At 45.1% G+C, this 17,990-nt stretch overlaps 1 protein-coding gene across 2 annotated transcripts in view; it reads right to left on the bottom strand.

Moving 5' to 3' along the window:
* NR6A1 (nuclear receptor subfamily 6 group A member 1) overlaps positions 1-17,990 on the bottom strand; it is a 226,687-nt gene that overhangs the window by 183,602 nt on the left and 25,095 nt on the right. The gene's annotated exons all lie outside the window — the stretch shown is intronic.

Below are 17,990 nucleotides of genomic sequence, written 5' to 3'. Positions count from 1 at the left end.
TACGCACAGCCTTCGTACCAATCCCCCTACACACAGCCTTCGTACCAATCCCCCTACACACAGCCTTCCTACCAATACGCCTTATACACAGCCTTCGTACCAATCCCCCTATACACAGCCATCGTACCAATCCCACTATACACAGCCTTCGTACCAATCCCCCTATACACAGCCTTCGTACCAATCCCCCTACACACAGCCTTCGTACCAACCCCCCTATACACAGCCTTCGTACCAATCCCTCTATACACAGCCTTCGCACCAATCCCCCTACGCACAGCCTTCCTACCAATACGCCTTATACACAGCCTTCGTACCAATCCCCCTATACACAGCCATCGTACCAATCCCACTATACACAGCCTTCGTACCAATCCCCCTATACACAGCCTTCATACCAATCATTTGAAAAATGTATTTTAAAGCGAAGACTGTACAAGTTGTGGTAATCTGGCAATATGCTGCTTGAGTCTGTGGATGAGACATAAGGAGCACTTCCATATTTGAATAAATCCTTTTATAAACGTTAATACCTGGCCCCAAGTATAAATAAATTCAGGGACTTTCCTCTTTTTGCCAGCGCCCCGAGTCTTTGTCACCTAGCATGGGCATCAAGGTGGAATTTTGAATCCTTATGATTTTAACAAAAATAAGTGTATTATTATTATCTGTAATCAAATAAACACTATTCTATTAAAGCTGATTAGCTTATACTTCTTTATATATAGGCCAGCAAAAAATCATGCTAACATATGCAGCGCATTTCCCTAGAACCCACAGAGAATGGCGAAGTGAAGAATCACAAACTAACGTATCATATTTTATGGTGAAATTCAGTACTCGCTTTGGTTTTAAATACTCCGGTTCTCATGCTCTAACGGAGGTGCCCACAGTAAAAACTTTATTACCCGTGTCCATAAAATCACAAAGATCGTTGTCTCCCCTCATCATTCAGAAAATAATGCAACTGTGAAAGTCTGTATGATATACAATAACAGATCCCAGGCCTTTGGAGCCAGGGAACATTTTGAAATTTTAGAAGCAAAAATTTGCAGCATGAAGCCGGACTCACAGAAGCTGATAAACCAGCACAGGGGACATCAACATAACAGATAATGGGCTGTTTTATCACTGCGGATCTTATGTCCTCCTTTAACAGCTTCTGCAGTAGCTGTGCATTGTAAATGGACTTTTCCTCATAAAAATGTACAAAACATTACTGCAAAAAAGGAGACAATTGCTATAAAAATCATACAAAATGTGTCTATGGTACATTGATTTTAAAATAAAATCCACGCACACCTGGCAAAACCCATCCACTGCCCAACTCGCATGTTCCTGCTCAGAGCACTATGGGGCTGTGTACAAATATCTGCGAGTTAGCGGTGTGGCACAGTGGTACGGTCGTGACATTATCCCGGGTAGTTGGATTTCCATGGGTGACTGTGCACAGGATCTATGTCCATAGAGTCTACTATGTTGACATTATTCAACTTTGACCAATATAGAAGTTGTCAACATTCAGAACTTTTCGACATTACAGTGCCGACACGGCCACTTTACCTCTCCCAAGGTCTCAATTCAGGGTCCGGCGCTTTCACATTAAACCCGGGTCACTCATTATACTGCGAGCGACCCAGGTTTAACACTTCTTATAACCTGGGTCAAATTGCCAGGTTGGTCGACACAGGTTGTAAGCTTTAGTGCTATCACTGAGCACCTTGAACTGGAACAACACATCAGCAACCTGGCAATTACCCGGGGCGGAGGTGCGGTTTGAAAGGGGTATCTCACTAAACCTGGGTCACCCATTATACACAGGTAAACCTGGGTTTAACCGGTCTTAAAACCTGGGTAGAACTGCAGGGTTCATTAACCCGGGTTCTTGGCACTTTCATACCGCACCTCGGCCCTGGTTGACCAGGCAGTAACCCAGCAATAACCTGGGTTCTCAGTGCATTCTGAAAGGGGTGCAAGTGTACTTATATAGGGCAAGAGCCACCTATGATTCGGACCAGTCGCGGGATATAACATGCGACCATAGATCTTCACTGATTTCCTGAGCACTTCTAAGGACAGTGTAGGAAAAGATTGTCCATTGTATTCAATGGCAATGTAAGCATTTGTACATTGCAGAGATGTCCAGCAGTATATCTCAGAGAACTGAACGGACTCCACAAAGTCTACAACAATTCTACCTATTCCCCAAATATAGCAAGATCCCGAAACACTGTAATTCTTCTAAAATAGACTCAAGATTACATGATGCTGCTGAAATGGCCGGACGCCTTCCGAAAAATCGTGTGGCACTCACAACCCATGGAAAGGAGGACAAGTATCCCACTTTCCTCCGCCTGGGCCCCCCAACCATGGGAATTCGCACAACAGTGATTCGCTCTGAATAACCCCCAAAGTTTGTTAAATCTCTCACATTTCCCTGCAGGAAGAAACAGAGCAGGAGGCTTTGTGGAATGGATCATTTGGCTCTATACCTAGAACAGTGGTTTCCAACCTGGGGTACTTGTACCCCTGGGTGCATGCTGCAGACCGGTTGGGGGGTACTTGAAAATAATATTGGTAATGTCGGAAGAGGGGAAGAAGTGTCCCATTCCCGTGGAGATGAACCACGTCACTCCCAGTTCCATCTGCAGTCTACATTTATCATGAAAAAATGTATCATATACAAACCAAAAGTAAACATGTTTCAGTGGTTTAAGACAGTGGTTCTCAACCTAGGTACTCAAGGACCCCCAACAGTGCACGTTTTCCAGGTCTCCACACAGAATCACAGGTGAATTAATTAGCTCCACCTGCGATCTTTTACAATGTGTCAGTGAATAATGAGTGCACCTGTGCAACTGCCAGGAGACCTGGACAACGTGCACTGTTGGGGGTCCTCGAGTACCGAGGTTGAGAATCACTGGTTTGAGAGACTAATGGTCATTTCACCCAAAAACACATTAAAAAGATAATACGTAGACACACTGAAACCTCCGATAATCAGTATCCACGTAGGGGGGGGGATTGAGAACTGGTGACAACCTAATCTTCTAACTGTATAACATCGCAGGGAAACCATGTATCACCTGCAGTTCCCTGAATTGGAAACAAGTCCCTTTCAGACCATTGTTGGGCATGAAAGCCTCTCGCTGGGTGCCGTTTGTTACGCAGAGAGACTTACAGTAGGTGCTGGCCTCAAATCCCTGCAAAGAGGACAGCATGTCAGGAAATGTTATTCCATTCGCCCCCCCACAGATAAAAGGCGTGCTGTGTATTTGGAAACAGTATTAATTCCTGCAGGGTGCGCCTACAAGAGCTGTCTATTCACTGTACAGGGGCATTATTCAGACATCTGGCAGGAGTGAGGCTGTAATCTCACAGTATTACTTGGAGGATGATGGAGAAACTACAAACACAACACTGCGTCCGTTCTGTACAGTCCTGGACCATTCTCTATTCCAAACGTCAGTCTAATAGTGAAGTTACGACATGACTACACAACACATGGCAATACACAAAAAGCTTAGCAAACTAACAGTAACACAACAGCAAATCACACTTTGCTATGACACTTTGGCAATTGTGATCTAATGAGAGTTGTCCTCTACCCGCTGTATCTGTATTTCTGTACAGTCATGAAATTGTATCAGCGCCGGGATACGGTCACTAGGTAGACAAGAAGGTCGACATGCATGAAGGTCGACATGGGGTTAGGTCAACAGGGTAATTATGTTGACACAAGCATTAGGTCGACATGGTGTTTTTCACTTTTCCGTTTAGCCAACAGGCGGCATTTGATGCCCTACCATCCACTAGGGCATTGTGGGAGGTTATAATAGTGTAGCGAGGCACCGTGCCCGAAACATGGCAAGTGCAGTGAGTCATGTGAGGGGATGCGGTGCACTTTTTTGGTGTCCATGTTGACTGTGTTGACATTTGGGTAAAAAAAAAAATAGCAAAAAGCCCCAAGTCGACATTTTTACTGTCAACCTTCCCCATTTCGACCTAATGCTTGTTTCGACATAATGACCCTGTCGACCTAACCCTATGTCGACCGTCATGCAAGTCGACCTTAAGCTTGACTACGCTATGATTCATACCCTGTGGTGCCTTATAAGTAACATTAGCAGCAAGAGGTTGTGGCAAAAACATTAAGAATCAAATTGGCCTTGAAAAACATGCCAGGTCAGATCCAGGTTTTTGAAAACACCCCTTTCACACCGGAGCTTAGACCAGGGTTATTCCTGGGTTGACACCTTTCTCTCTGGACCAGTGTCGTTGCTCCAGGGAACAGCCGCCTGCTTCAGCTACTGATGGCCAGCAGCTTTCATAACCCGGGCCAAATAACCTAGGTCCGTGTCTTGCACACCGTTGCTGATCTTGGTCACTTTGGTGTCAAATTCCAGGAACACGCAACTCATGTTGACCCTTCCGCACACAAGTCAGAACCTGGGTTACCCCAGCAATATCCCAGATCAAAGGCTTAACGCAGAATATTCAGTGTCAATATTATTATAAACGTAAAAAGCAAACGGAGTTGTAGCAGGATTTTGTCCATTGAGATCTAAAAGTAAGTATTAAAGAAGGGCAATTTGGTAGGCTGGAGAGTTGGTCGATATGTACTTCCAGTAATACCAATATGGGCATAACCATGAACACATCACTCACAGATCCAAGTGAGACATACAGATGTAGCGGGATTCATCTTTGCAGGGGATGGCGTCGCCATCACCATCCCCTCCCCCGCCGCCATCTGTATGCCGGAAGGTGAGCGCGTGTCCCCTTCCGACAGTGCTGCCCTCGGTCGCCCGGTGCCCACACCGGGCGACCGCACCCCCCCGCTGCCTCCTCGGGTCCCCCCCTGCCCCCTCGAGCGGGTGGCGGACAGTAATGCGTCCGCCTCGCCACCCCGGATACTGAGACGCGCGTGCGTGGGGGACGCACGCGCGTCTCAGTCAGATAGCGGCGCCGTGCTGCTGGCGGATCGCCAGCAAGGATAAGACCAGATACATCTGTACATGCCGTCCTATTGCTTACATGAGACAACCAGAAAGTCTGAAATGAGTTGCTTCAAATACACTATGGGGAGAATTTACCATTTTATGTTTAAGATTAAGTGTAGGTCATACTGTTACCTTATTTCTCTAGTAACGGATTTGGAGCTCAAAATAGTTCCATTTTCGGTACTTGTTTCCTAGCACGGCGCCCATCGCATCGTATACCATAAGCCTTACAATGGTATGTGATGCGACGCGATGGCACCCGATGTTATACAATGTAAAATTGTATACCATTGTATATGGTATACAATGGCATACAATGCCATTGTATACGATTTTAAATTGTATAAGCACCCTAATTGGTGCTTTCAATGTTAAATGGCCCCTATAAGATTATTAATTGTATAAGCACCGTAATGGGTGCTTACAATGTTAAAAGCACCCCCAGGACACCCCACTATCAACACCAACCCGAAGTGTGGCGAGCGAAGCGTGGCGGCGGTACACTTCGGGCTCGGTGGCTCGCCACACTGTATAAAATCAACTCGACGACGACGTGGATAGTGGGGGTATGAAAAGGTTGGAGGACGCGGGCTCGCTGCGCTCGCCACGCTTCGGGTTGGCGTTGATAGTGGGGGTGGCGTGGGGGTGCATTTAACTTTGTAAGCACCCATTAGGGTGCTTATACAATTAAAAATCATATAGGGGGACCATTTAACATTGAAAAAACCCATTAGGGTGCTTATACAATTTAAAATCGCATCACATCGCATGCGGGTATATGGCATGCGATGCGATACAACGAATACAATGCCATACGACTGAATATCGTGGGTATATCGAAGTACCCTATTTTCCAATAATTTAGCAGGGGCTTTTGCATAAATCAATGTAGCAGGCTATATGAAGAATCTTTCTAATTACCATTTTCCTTCATTTGTTTTTTCAGGCTGTTATTAAAGATTTATAACTTTGCAGTGTCATGTGACAATGAGCAGAGATGCTTTGGAATACCTCTCTGTGCTCTATGATACAGTGTAAATCCTATAGGGAAAAAAAATAACAGATCTCTGCTTAAAAAGGTACAATGTGCAATTTAAAGAAATAAAAAAAAAAGGTGTGCAATTGCACCTTTAAAGCGAAACAAAGAGACTGAAAACACATAAACATACCAAATGTTCAATCTAACAGCAGCCAATAGGTAAGAAAGTAATTACGGTAACCTGCTTTACAAGAGACTTTGGCCATGAAAATGCTAAATGGAGAATATTTATAGCCGGCTGCTATAATCTAGCCCTCATGTGGCGATCTATACAGGAAACATGCAAACAACATTCTCCAAGCACAAATCCTTGACCTTCTCACCTACGTTGCCTTGAAAATTGCCATATGTAGTAATCTTTGCTTTGAAACACTAACTGCACCATGCAGGCACACGGGCTAAAATACCCAGGACCGCTGCGCCATCTCCATCTGTCCCGTTTGTACCAAAGACTGGGGCGGCAACCATAGATCGGCCATATTTCAACAAACAAAAACAAACAAACAAAAAAAAGACAACATCTAAATAAAAACTATATTGTAGTAAATCAAAAGCGAGCAATACAAAACAAAAAACACACACAAAAAAAATAATGCTGTCCAACAAAATGTTATAATGGAGATACATAAATCTGAGCAAACTTGTTATCCAGCCTATAAAATTGCATTTTCTTTGCATTTAATAGCAGCGTATACAGATAACAAGCCACACCCTCTGCCAGTGTTTGAACTTTACCAATAGTAAATAGGGTTGCCTTTGGGACAGTTCCCGAGGACCAGCTGTCCACATGACCAATCACAAACAAACACAAAGACACGATATACAAACTCACACTTTCACATACAGTAGCCGCCTATATAAAACTTCTATATTAAACCAGCAGGGCAAAGAAAAAAACCCAGTATGATAAATCAGCTCAATAATGTAAATATAACGGTCAGCGTTAAATACAAGCTCAGTTTCTTTAGGTTTATTCTTCAAGTGCCTGGATAAAAGCAGAAATTATCTGAAAACAATTCCAGTAACCTCACCAAACATCATCTTGGCAGCTCTGTGGGTGTAATCATTGTGCTATCCTCAGCAGCTCAGTCCTGAAACCCCATTCGAACAATATCAGTGTTCATTGTGAGTTTGGGCTGTTACTCTGGGCACGCTTCCAGCTCCACCCACACATCTGTAGCACTCCTGATCCTGACACACGCCATTCTGCTAGTACTCCCCCCCCCCCCCCCCCTCCAGTCAAAAAGACCATATGCTAATTACAGAAGGGAGCGGGGAAGGGTAGCTGCCTTTTCATGCCCCTCCAGAGTGTATGTTACAAGAATATACTTTGGGGGCTTATTCACACAGATGCGCTGGTAGGACCAGTAGAAATAATTGGGGAGAAAAAAAAAATGTAGGGATTAAATGTATTTTAGGGTTCGTTTTCCTGTGCGGTATTGGTGCGATCCGCTTTTACCAATAAATACTGCTGGTAGCATGCATGTACACAGTCATAGAAAATTGTAAAATTACCTAAACTATAAGGAGGTAATGCTGCTAATGTATATATTTTGCTGTACCCTATTCATATGGTATACTGAGTTACATCTACTGCATAGGTGCTAAATGGGAGCCGACAACGGGGGTTATTCTGCGTTACTCCTTCTGGCAAATTCCTTCTTAGATGGACAAAACCATGTGCACTGCGGGGGGCAGATATAATATGTGCAGAGAGAATTAGATTTGGGTGAGTTATTTTGTTTCTGTGCAGGGTAAATACTGACTGCTTTATTTCTACACTGCAATATAGATCTCACTTTTAAGTAAAACCCCACCCAAATCTAACACTCTCTGCACAAGTAACATCTGCCCCACCTGCAGTGCACATGGTTTTGTCGATCTAAGGAATTTGCCAGGAGGAGTGAACCAGAATAACCCCCAATGTTCTAAAGGTGTGATCTGTTACACCCCTAACTTATATCTATATGTTACTGTATTTATTAATTCAACACTATTCTGGGAAAAGCTATTCAATTAAAATAGCCTTATTCCCGTTCCCAAAACTGGGGATTACCACATGGAAATGGTTTTAACCCTGCGCGTGAACCACCGGTTTTGCTATTTTCTCATGGGCTTTACGTTGCAGCTCATGAAGTGGGAAGGTTCAGTCCACCATTGTGGATTCCCGCGAGGGGTAACTGTCGCTAAATGAATAGGTCCGCTGCAGCAATTAGCCACGTAGATCAGTGGTTCTCATTCATGTTCCACTTGAGTAAGACCTTGGCAGAGATTTTGCTTTATCTGTACCCTAACATTTGGGAAGCAATTGTATTAGATAATGTTATAGATAAATACAATACATGTGCTATAAAACAAAACAAAAAAAAGCCTAAAAAAATAGAAATAAAGACACAAGAATCAAATGAATTGTACATATATATATATATATATATATATATATATATATATATATATATATATATATATATATATATATATGCTGTGCAGGGGTCCGGCACTGTAAGCCTCCTCTTAGCTTACTGGGTTGACCTGGCCCGGGTGCTCGTTTACCCAGAGTGGAGCTCTGGTACATGAATATCTTGAATGAAAAAACGTCACTCCAGGCACTTTGTAAAGGTGAAAAGACTTTATGCGTCTGTATCTGCCAACGGCGTTTCGAGCCTGTGGCTCGTCTTCAGCCACAGGCTCGAAACGCCGTTGGCAGATACAGACGCATAAAGTCTTTTCACCTTTACAAAGTGCCTGGAGTGACGTTTTTTCATTCAAGATATATATATATATATATATATATATATATATATATATATATATATTGTGGTTGGGTAGAAAATGTCGACAAACATGTCAACATAGTCATACTGTGTACCTTGACCATGTTGACATTCATGTCAACAATATTGAAATATCCAAATCAGAATGCTTACATTTTGTCCTGGCGGCTGCAGAGGCGTTTACTGGTTCTGAGCGTTGTGTGATGTCATATCTGCTCCTTCAGTGATTGGTCCATTAACTATTTGACTACTATCCCTTATCCCTACCCCTTATCATCCCTCTAATGCCTTAACCCAACCACCCCTTCCAGCTACCTACACTCATTCTCCCACGTGCAGCTTAACCCTAATGTCAACATGTCTGTCGATGTTTTAATAATGTTGATATTATACAAAGGCAGGTAAACATAGTGAACGTATAATACTTGTATACACCTGAGACAGAACTTAGCAGCGACAGTTGGCTGCACACTAAAAACCTTGTGAATCTTTCACCCACGGAGACCAAGTCTTCATGTGCGTATCTCAGGGTTTAGTCGCAGATGGCTGGGGTTACGCTTGGTGAGAGCAGGCACACTTATCAGATACTCGAACCCTCTCCTCCGATACACTCTAGCACACGTCTACAACTAAACTTTCTCTCATCTGGGATTCAATTAAATGGAACCAAACAATAGGTAGGAACCACCCAAACTGCAGATAGAACCGGATAACATTCTGCTTTTGGTCTGCAAGATTTATAATGAGTACTAATTGCTATCTGCAGGCCATAGAGGTCTAATTAGTGTAGGAAACAGCAAAGTTCGTATGAACTGGAAATATCTGCCCTAACTCACTATAATCTCTGCTCTCAGCATGAGAATAACTATTCACAATATAACTGAACCATCTTATTTTAATTATTTAGTATTTAAATAAGATGTGCAGTGGTGTAACAATAGCTCCGCAGACTGGTGGTCTGGAGGCGCTAGGTAAGTTTGGGCGCTGCGGGGTCTGCGGATGCTATTGCTGGAGGTTAATGGGGCCGCTGCTGGCAAATCTGTCTCTGCCGGCCCACCGCGGGACCAGCAGAGCTTCCTGTCTACAGTCAGAAGGGTTCCACCTGTAATAATGTCACTTGGAAAATGGCCGCCTCCCCTCACAGCAGATGGTTATTAAGGATGCTAGGCGGCGACCTCCTCTTGCATCCTAAATAACGTCTGCTGTAAGGTGACGGACATTTTGCAAGTGACATTCTAACCGGAGGTGCGACGTGACCGCATTCAGGGGGATCTGCTGGTCCTGGTGGGCAGCAATGGACCAGGCACCAGCTGCGAGGAGGGGGCACAAATTTTAGTTACACCACTGTGCATGTGTATGCATATATCGATAGATATATCGATAGATAGATAGATAGATTACACATACCCCTTTCTGCCAATAGATCTTAAATCACTTTGCTTATTTGCAGAGGGTGAGGTGTTGTCAGATGTTGTTGTAGTTTTAGTCTACATTCCCTAAGGCTGGGTACACATGGGGACTGATTCAAATGTAGAAAGAGTGGCTATCACTGCTGCTTACATAGGATTGCACTGATATGGTAAGGCAATGCAGTAGGAGGTGTTCTGTATGTCAGATCTGTGCTGCAACCTAGGACGCATTATCGGATAATGGGGCAGATGTACTAAGCCTGGTGAAGAGATAAAGTGGAGGGAGATAAAGCACCAGCCAATCAGCTATGTTTGAAAAATGACAGGAGTTGATTGGCTGGTGCGTTATCTCCTTCCACTTTATCTCTTCACCAGGCTTATTACATCTGCTGCAGTCTGCGAAATCCAATGACCGGCAGCATTACCAACAAGAATACATTCCCAGCCGTGCACCGGGGAAGGTGGAAACTCTAGCGGGACGGTGTTTACCTGAAGACTTGCAGCCCATCGCTCAGATCTGAATCAGGCCTATAGTCTCCCTCGAGGGCGATTTGGTCCAGCGAGTTTCCAATTTTGTTTTTACCGTTTGATAAGAGTGTCTCAAATTCTGCAAAACACTCCCTGACAGCGGCCAGGACTCCCCGGTTCCATTTTAATTTCTTCCCACTTTTTCACATTTGGAAACAGGAAGAAGGTGTCCGGAATAGGGTGGATGGGGATTCAGTCTGAAGCCCAATTCATGGAACTATGCGCGGAATATGGTTTTGTTCATTTCTGTGGCACTTGCAATACCGCTCGCTCCGAATGACGGTAAACGGTCGTTAGGTTGACACAAATAAGGTCGACATGGCTTTAGGTCTACACAAGCATTAGGTCAGCATGGGTAAGGTCAACAGTCAAAAGGTCAACATGGGGTTCTCGTGGCAGGACCTCAGCGGAGATCGGACGCTCAGATACGTTGCGGCACAAATGCTAAACACTAAGCGACAATAAATAAAGTTTATTCAGAACTACATAAATCAAAAGTCTCCTGTCTGATGACAAAGTAGATAACGCAGAGAATGGAAAGGGTTAATCAAATTACAGAGGAACACGAGAGGCCACTGATTCCCCATGGAACGGTTTCATCCATAACCTCCCGGGGAGACAAGGAGAAAGGTTGAATGATTATTCGGCATGGTCATCGTTTTATTGATTATTGCTAAAAGCAACATTTTAGATTATTCACAAAACAAAAACAGTGACGCTGGATTTAAACATATATATATATATATATATGTTTTTATGTTGGCAGGCTAAGCGGTTTACAGTTAAATTAATAACGGAAACATTTTTTCTATTGCTACATTTAGGTGATTTCATATGATATATTACCATGGATCTGGCCACATGCACTCCTGTATCTGTTCTATTAAGATCCCAAGTGGATGCAGTAATGAGGTCTCTGCTCACCGGATCATGCACTGGCACTGGGCTTATAATGCCCGCTTATATGCTTCACCTGTACCTCTAATAATCTATGTTGGAATTTTATATGATCGATTTATCTCTTATCTTCCAAGCCTGGATTGCAATGAGCCAACCTTGGAATGCTCAGATTTGCAGTCATCACCGGTAGATCAGAGCTCGTCCCTCCCCACCACCCCCCGAACGTCAGATGGGCACTAGCTTTGCTACCTGTTACAGGGGAAACGGTCATCTGTCAGACCAGACTTAGGTCGACAGTCATTAGGTCGACATGAGTTTTTCACTGTTTTTTGAGCCGACATGTGCCGACAGGCATCCACTAGGGCGTGGTGGGAGAATAAAATAGTGTGCCGAGCGCAGCGAGGCACCGTGCCCGAAGCATAGCGAGCGATGCGAGGGGCTGCAGTTCGACTCCAACTGTGTCCATGTCGACTGTGTTGACTTTTGGGGGGAAAAAACTGTGAAAAACTCATGTCAACCTAAAACCATGTCGACCTTAAGTCATGTCGACCTTGAGCCATGTCGACCTTCCGGGGTCGACCTAATGACTGTAGCCCAAGTCTGTTCTGACAGATGTACCGCTTCCTACAAAACATACCTATGTACTCAGCATTTTCTTAGTGCTCCCTCCATGCTCTGTTTTTTTATTAGAAAGTTTTCGTAACTTCCTAGTTTTTGTACTGTATTATGTTCATTCTGTTAAGCCCCTCGATCATACTTGTTTACCCTCCTTGAAGGTCTGGGAGACTCACATTTTTTAGAATAGTCCCCGGAAGCCCCTAGTAAAGCAGGCAGGATGGGGATAAAATTACTAGTAAAGACTCGACGGCGGTGTGAAGGGAGGGGCCTAAATTTAGCCCACCCCCTACCTGAAGACCTGAAAATTGCAGGCATTTCTTCATATTGGGGTGGGGCTTGATGACCCTTACAGCCCAGCCCACAAAATAGCCTACCGCACCTCCTCCAGGGGGGGGGAGACAATAACGGTAAGCAAGTATGGCCTTGAGTCCGATTGGAGAAAAAGTGCTATATAAATAAGATAATTTTTTATTTTGTTTGCTTTATAATACATTACTTGTACTGATCAATTATACGCTTGGAACGCTGCCTTTCATTGAGCTGATAAAATCTCAAATCAATTCAAAGAAAGGCTTGTGTAATAAAGTTACAGAGATCTAGTGCAGGCCGCATTGACTCAGATGTCAAGTGTTTAAGCTAATATAGAGCCAGGCACCATAAAAGCTAATCTACTTGCCAAATACTCGAGTGAAGGTTTCCCGATAGCACTTTTTTTTTTTTCTGGTAAATCTTTTTTTTACTTTGAAACATGAGCAGAATTTCATCTCTTGCCATTGGCCAAACCTCAGATGGGTTTATTCAAGTTTATCCAATTTCACTATGGGCCTAATTTAGACCTGATCGCAGGGCATTTTTTGTTAGCAGATGGGCAAAACCTGCTGCACTGCATGTGGGGCAGATGTAACAGGTGCAGAGAGAGAGATATAGGGCCTACAAACTTTGGATCTCTTAGAAAATGCCCCTACATCGATAAGTGTGTAGGACCGATATGCCTTGCTATCGCCCGGCGATTAATATCCAGCTGGATATTAATGGGTCAGGGACATTCTTCTCACCGGAGAACACTGACAGATCGCACAGCGCGCTGACACGTTGCTGTGTGCTGAGCAATTTTACGGAAATTTTCTGTGCAATCTAGAAGGATTTTATCAGAAGGTTTCAGCATCTCCCCATGTATAGGACCCATAAGATTTGGATGAGTTATTTTGTTTCTGTGCAGGGTAAATACTGCCTGCTTTATTTTTACACTGCAATTTAGATTTAAGTTTCAACACACCCCACTCAAATCTAACTCTTTCTGCACATTTTATGTCAGCCTCCACCTGCAGCCAGTCTGCCCGATCGGCAGATTTCACGTGCTGGCTGGGACGCGCGATCATCCCGCAAAATGGTGCCGGTCTCCGCTTCAGTTAGATAGGCAGGGAGTGGGGGCAGAGCGGCAGGAGCAGGGAGATGGGCGGAGGGTACCGAGAGAACGGGGCACGCGAGCGTCCCCTTCTGTCAGAGGACGTCAACTGGCGGAGGGGGAGCGGCAATTGGGTATAGAATTGTTCAAAATAATACACAATAAAACAGAACCTTAAATAATACACAATAAAATGTAAATAAATATTATTTATTCTTAAAGTTTAGTGTTTTTTTTTTTCAACCTCCTCTTCATTTAAATAATTGGATATTTTCAGTTCTTCTTGCTTTAATAAACCTGCCCTGTAAATACCTATTCTTGTCTGTATGTCCCCCTTCTCTGAGTCCCCAGCAGTCGGGTGCCTGAATATTAAGTACCTGATGGTGGCGTGATGAATCTCTCGCATATGCTTGCTGTCCTGTAACGGAAACGGTACATCTGTCAGAACAGACTTAGGTCTACAGTCATTAGGTCGACCCCGGAAGGTCGACTGTCCTCAAGGTCGACAGGGTTAAAGGTCGACATGGCTCAAGCTCGACATGGCTCAAGGTCGACCTGACTTAAGGTTGACATGGGCCAAGGTCGACATGGTTTTAGGTCGACAGTCATTAGGTCGACATGAGTTTTTCATGTTTTTTTACCCGAATATCGACACAGTTGACATGGACACAGTTGGAGTCGAACCGCAGCCCCTCGCTTCGCTCGCAATGCTTTGGGCACGGTGCCTCGCTGCGCTCGGCACACTATTTTATTCTCCCACCACGCCCTAGTGGATGGTAGGGCATGAAATACTGCCTGTCGGCACATGTCGTCTCAAAAAACAGTGAAAAACTCATGTCCGCCTAATGACTGTCGACCTAAAACCATGTCGACCTTGACCCAGGTCGACCTTGAGCCAGGTCGACCTTTAACCCTGTCGACCTTGGGGACAGTCGACCTTCCGGGGTCGACCTAAGTCTGGTCTGACAGATGACCATTTCCCCTGCTAGGCACCGACCTCACATTAAGTCATAGAAAGCACAAAGCATTGGGTTGGGATCATTTGGTCTACAGCATGATGGTCGACAGTCATTAGGTCGACACCATTAGGTCAACATGGGGAAAGGTCGACATGGGTCTAAGTTGACATGGGAAATAATCAACGTGGTTCTAGGTCGACAGGTCGTTAGTTCGACAATGTCTATGTCGACATGGGGTTTTTCACCTTTTTTTTTACCTGAATGTCAACACCGTCGACATGGACACAGTTTCAAGTGCACCGCATCCCCTCGCATCGCTCACTATGCGTCGGGCACGGTGCCTCGCTGTGCTCGGCACACTATTTTATTCTCCCACCACGCCCTAGTGGATGGTAGGGCAGGAAATACCGCCTGTCAGCTCAAAAAACAGAGAAAAACCCCATGTCGACCTTTTGACTGTTGACCTAGACATTGTCGAACTAACGATCTTTCGGCCTAGAACCATGTCGACCTTTTCCTATGTCGTCCTAGACCCATGTCGACCTAATGACTGTCGACCATCATGCTGTAGACTAAATGACCGCATTCCAAAGCATTAGTATGTAGTACCCAAGCTTACGGCCACCTCGCCAATGGTATCTGTACAGTCAGAGCTGGAGAGCAGAAGATACTGACATTCCCATGTACAACTGTCTGACAAGCATGCAAATAGCACAGTGACAATAAACCCCAATATTTGGTTTCTTTGTATAGCCCAGGGGTTCCCAATCTTTTTTTAATCACGGCACCCTAAAGTATAAGAATGTTTTTCGCGGCACCCCTAGGCCAAATTTATTTTAATTAGATTGGATTTATATGCGATTCTTAGGGTCAGTTATGTGGAAAAGGACAGGAATTGCTTCTGTTTGTACACATTTTATGATTGGCAGCCACCAGCACTGGTTTTAATTATAAATAATTAACCATTAATAATTTTTGTTGGTCCTGGACTACAAACCCAGGGCACCCCTGCATGTGTCCCGAGGCACCCCAGGGAGACACGGCACACAGTTTGGGAACCACTGGTATAGCCTCAATCATATTGGGTGTAGTATGGGGATCCGACAGGGGGGATCCCGACGGTCAGTATCCCAACTGCCGGTGCTCCGACAGGGGGGGCTCGCCACGCTGCAGGCTCGTGGCTCGCTATGCTCACCGCACGTTCTATTCTCCCTCTATGGGGGTCGTGGATCCCCACAAGGGAGAATAACCCCTGTGAGTCGGGGTCCCCCCCTGTCGGAGCACCGGCAGTCGGGATTCCAACTTAGGGATACTGACTGTCAGGATCCCCCCTGTCAGAGCGTCATCCGGCACCCAATCATATTATGCAGCACTGTACAGAGGGGTATGGATCATTGAGTAGACAGCATGATGGTCGACATAAGGTTGACATGACAGTATGTCGACATGGTTCTCCAAGTCCTTACTGGGACCCGTTGTTCCACAGCACAACCCAATGTTACATTTTATTACAATTTTAAGCCACAAAATAATAAGCCTGGCATTCACCACCAAAGGGTGACGGGGACAGCCCCGGGCTTCAGCCCTGGAAGGGCTTAGCCTAGGGGGATCCCCACTCCCCCAGCTAACCCATCCAGGGCTGACCAGCCAAAATATTCATGCCACACCCAGGGGGGACACTTTTTTTTTAATACAAAGTCCCCCGGGTGTGGCTCCTGGAGCCCAGTGCTGCTTCCAATATACGGAGAGGACCTCTGATCTTTTTGTCCCCTGTATTTTTGGAATCAGGACCGGTCCAAGAGCCCGGTGCTGGTTATGCTGGGGGAACCCAAGCAGTTTTTTATTTTATTTTATTCACAGGTATTGAGAAATTGGATACACAGATACAGTAAAGGCCCCCATGTCCTTAGGACAAGTCGCCCCCGACTTCCCCTGCTGCTCCCCGGGGGAGCTTGATTAGATTGGCCCTTGATGTGCCAATTTTTACATGTGATAAATCGTCTCGATTTATCACATGTAAAAAACCTGGGGAGCAGGGGGGGGGGGGGCTACAGAGCAGGGCTGCTGGTGGGAGCAGGAGGGGCTGGGGACGCTGCGGGGGACACAGGCGGCATAGAGCCGGGCAGAGGGAGCCGGGAGCTGTCAGTGCTAGAAAAAAAATCCTATACTATGAATGGGCAGCCTGTGATTGGCTGAGCGCTCTCTCAGCCAATTGCTGACTGGCTGAGAAAGCGCTCAGCCAATCACAGGCCGCCCATTCATTGTATGGGCTTTTTTTTTTTTATTCAGTACTGACAGCTCCCGGCTCCCCCTGCCCGGCTCTATGCCGCCTGTGTCCCCCGCAGCGTCCCCAGCCCCCCCTGCTCCCTCCACCGCCGCACCGCCCCCCTAGGTCCCAAGTCGGGTGGTCGGACGTGCAGCAGGTCCGACCACCCGACGCAGATCTGATGCGCACGGGACCGCGCATCGGATCTGAGGGGACATCAAAACTAGCCGATTTTGGTCCGATTTCGGCCAGATCCGACTGATCTGGCCGAAATATGACCAAAATCGGCTAGTGTATGGGGGCCTTTACCATCTATATGCCTGGATATGGCTTCTTTACCAAATATAAAATAAAGAAACCACAGAATTTGGAAGCGGTGCCTAGTCCAAGTACGTGTTGTACAAAAATCTCCACTGTTATTCTTCAAGTTTGCTCATCACAAAGTAATAAATTGCTTGCTGAACACAGTGGGATCTACACTTTGCTGTATGTAAAGACATATAAGTACAGCTTGTACAATGTAACATAGGTTGCTGGGTTCAGCAACATTCGCCTGAAATTTTCAACCCTACCAGACCACCCGAAATTGTGACGTTTACATGAGAATAAGGCTTTGTAAGGTCCGCATTGAACGGGCGGATAATACTCAACACTAAGTGACGGATTAGTTTCCTAGTGTCACAAAAATGATTGATGACTTTTAAGGAATGGAAGCCCTGCTGAGAGACTCTCACATGTCACTTAATTGCCACACAGATCCCCCCTTCTTGGCTTATTTTGTTATTTATTTAATTAGCACCCTGACCCACAATGCAAAGTCACACAAATGAACATACTGTAGGGAACAAATGATTTTACTCATATACCCATTACCAGCTAATTACTTGAATTTAAAGTGTTGGGTGACGGAGCTGATCCAACGGACAATTGTCTATGTGCTGTCAAAGTAAAATGATATTTATGAAGTTGACACTAGATGCGGAAATGTTTTCCCTCCGATCTTGAATTTCCCCCCCGAAGGCAACTACGCTTTTTTCTTTCATTTTGCATTCACCAGTGAGGGCAGAATGCAAGTACTGAATGCTACCT

This window comes from Crinia signifera, chromosome 9 (genome assembly GCF_055691185.1).
Source record: "Crinia signifera chromosome 9, ASM5569118v1, whole genome shotgun sequence".
NCBI classification, from domain to species: Eukaryota; Metazoa; Chordata; class Amphibia; order Anura; family Myobatrachidae; genus Crinia; species Crinia signifera.
This window is presented reverse-complemented; position numbering and strand designations above follow the sequence as displayed.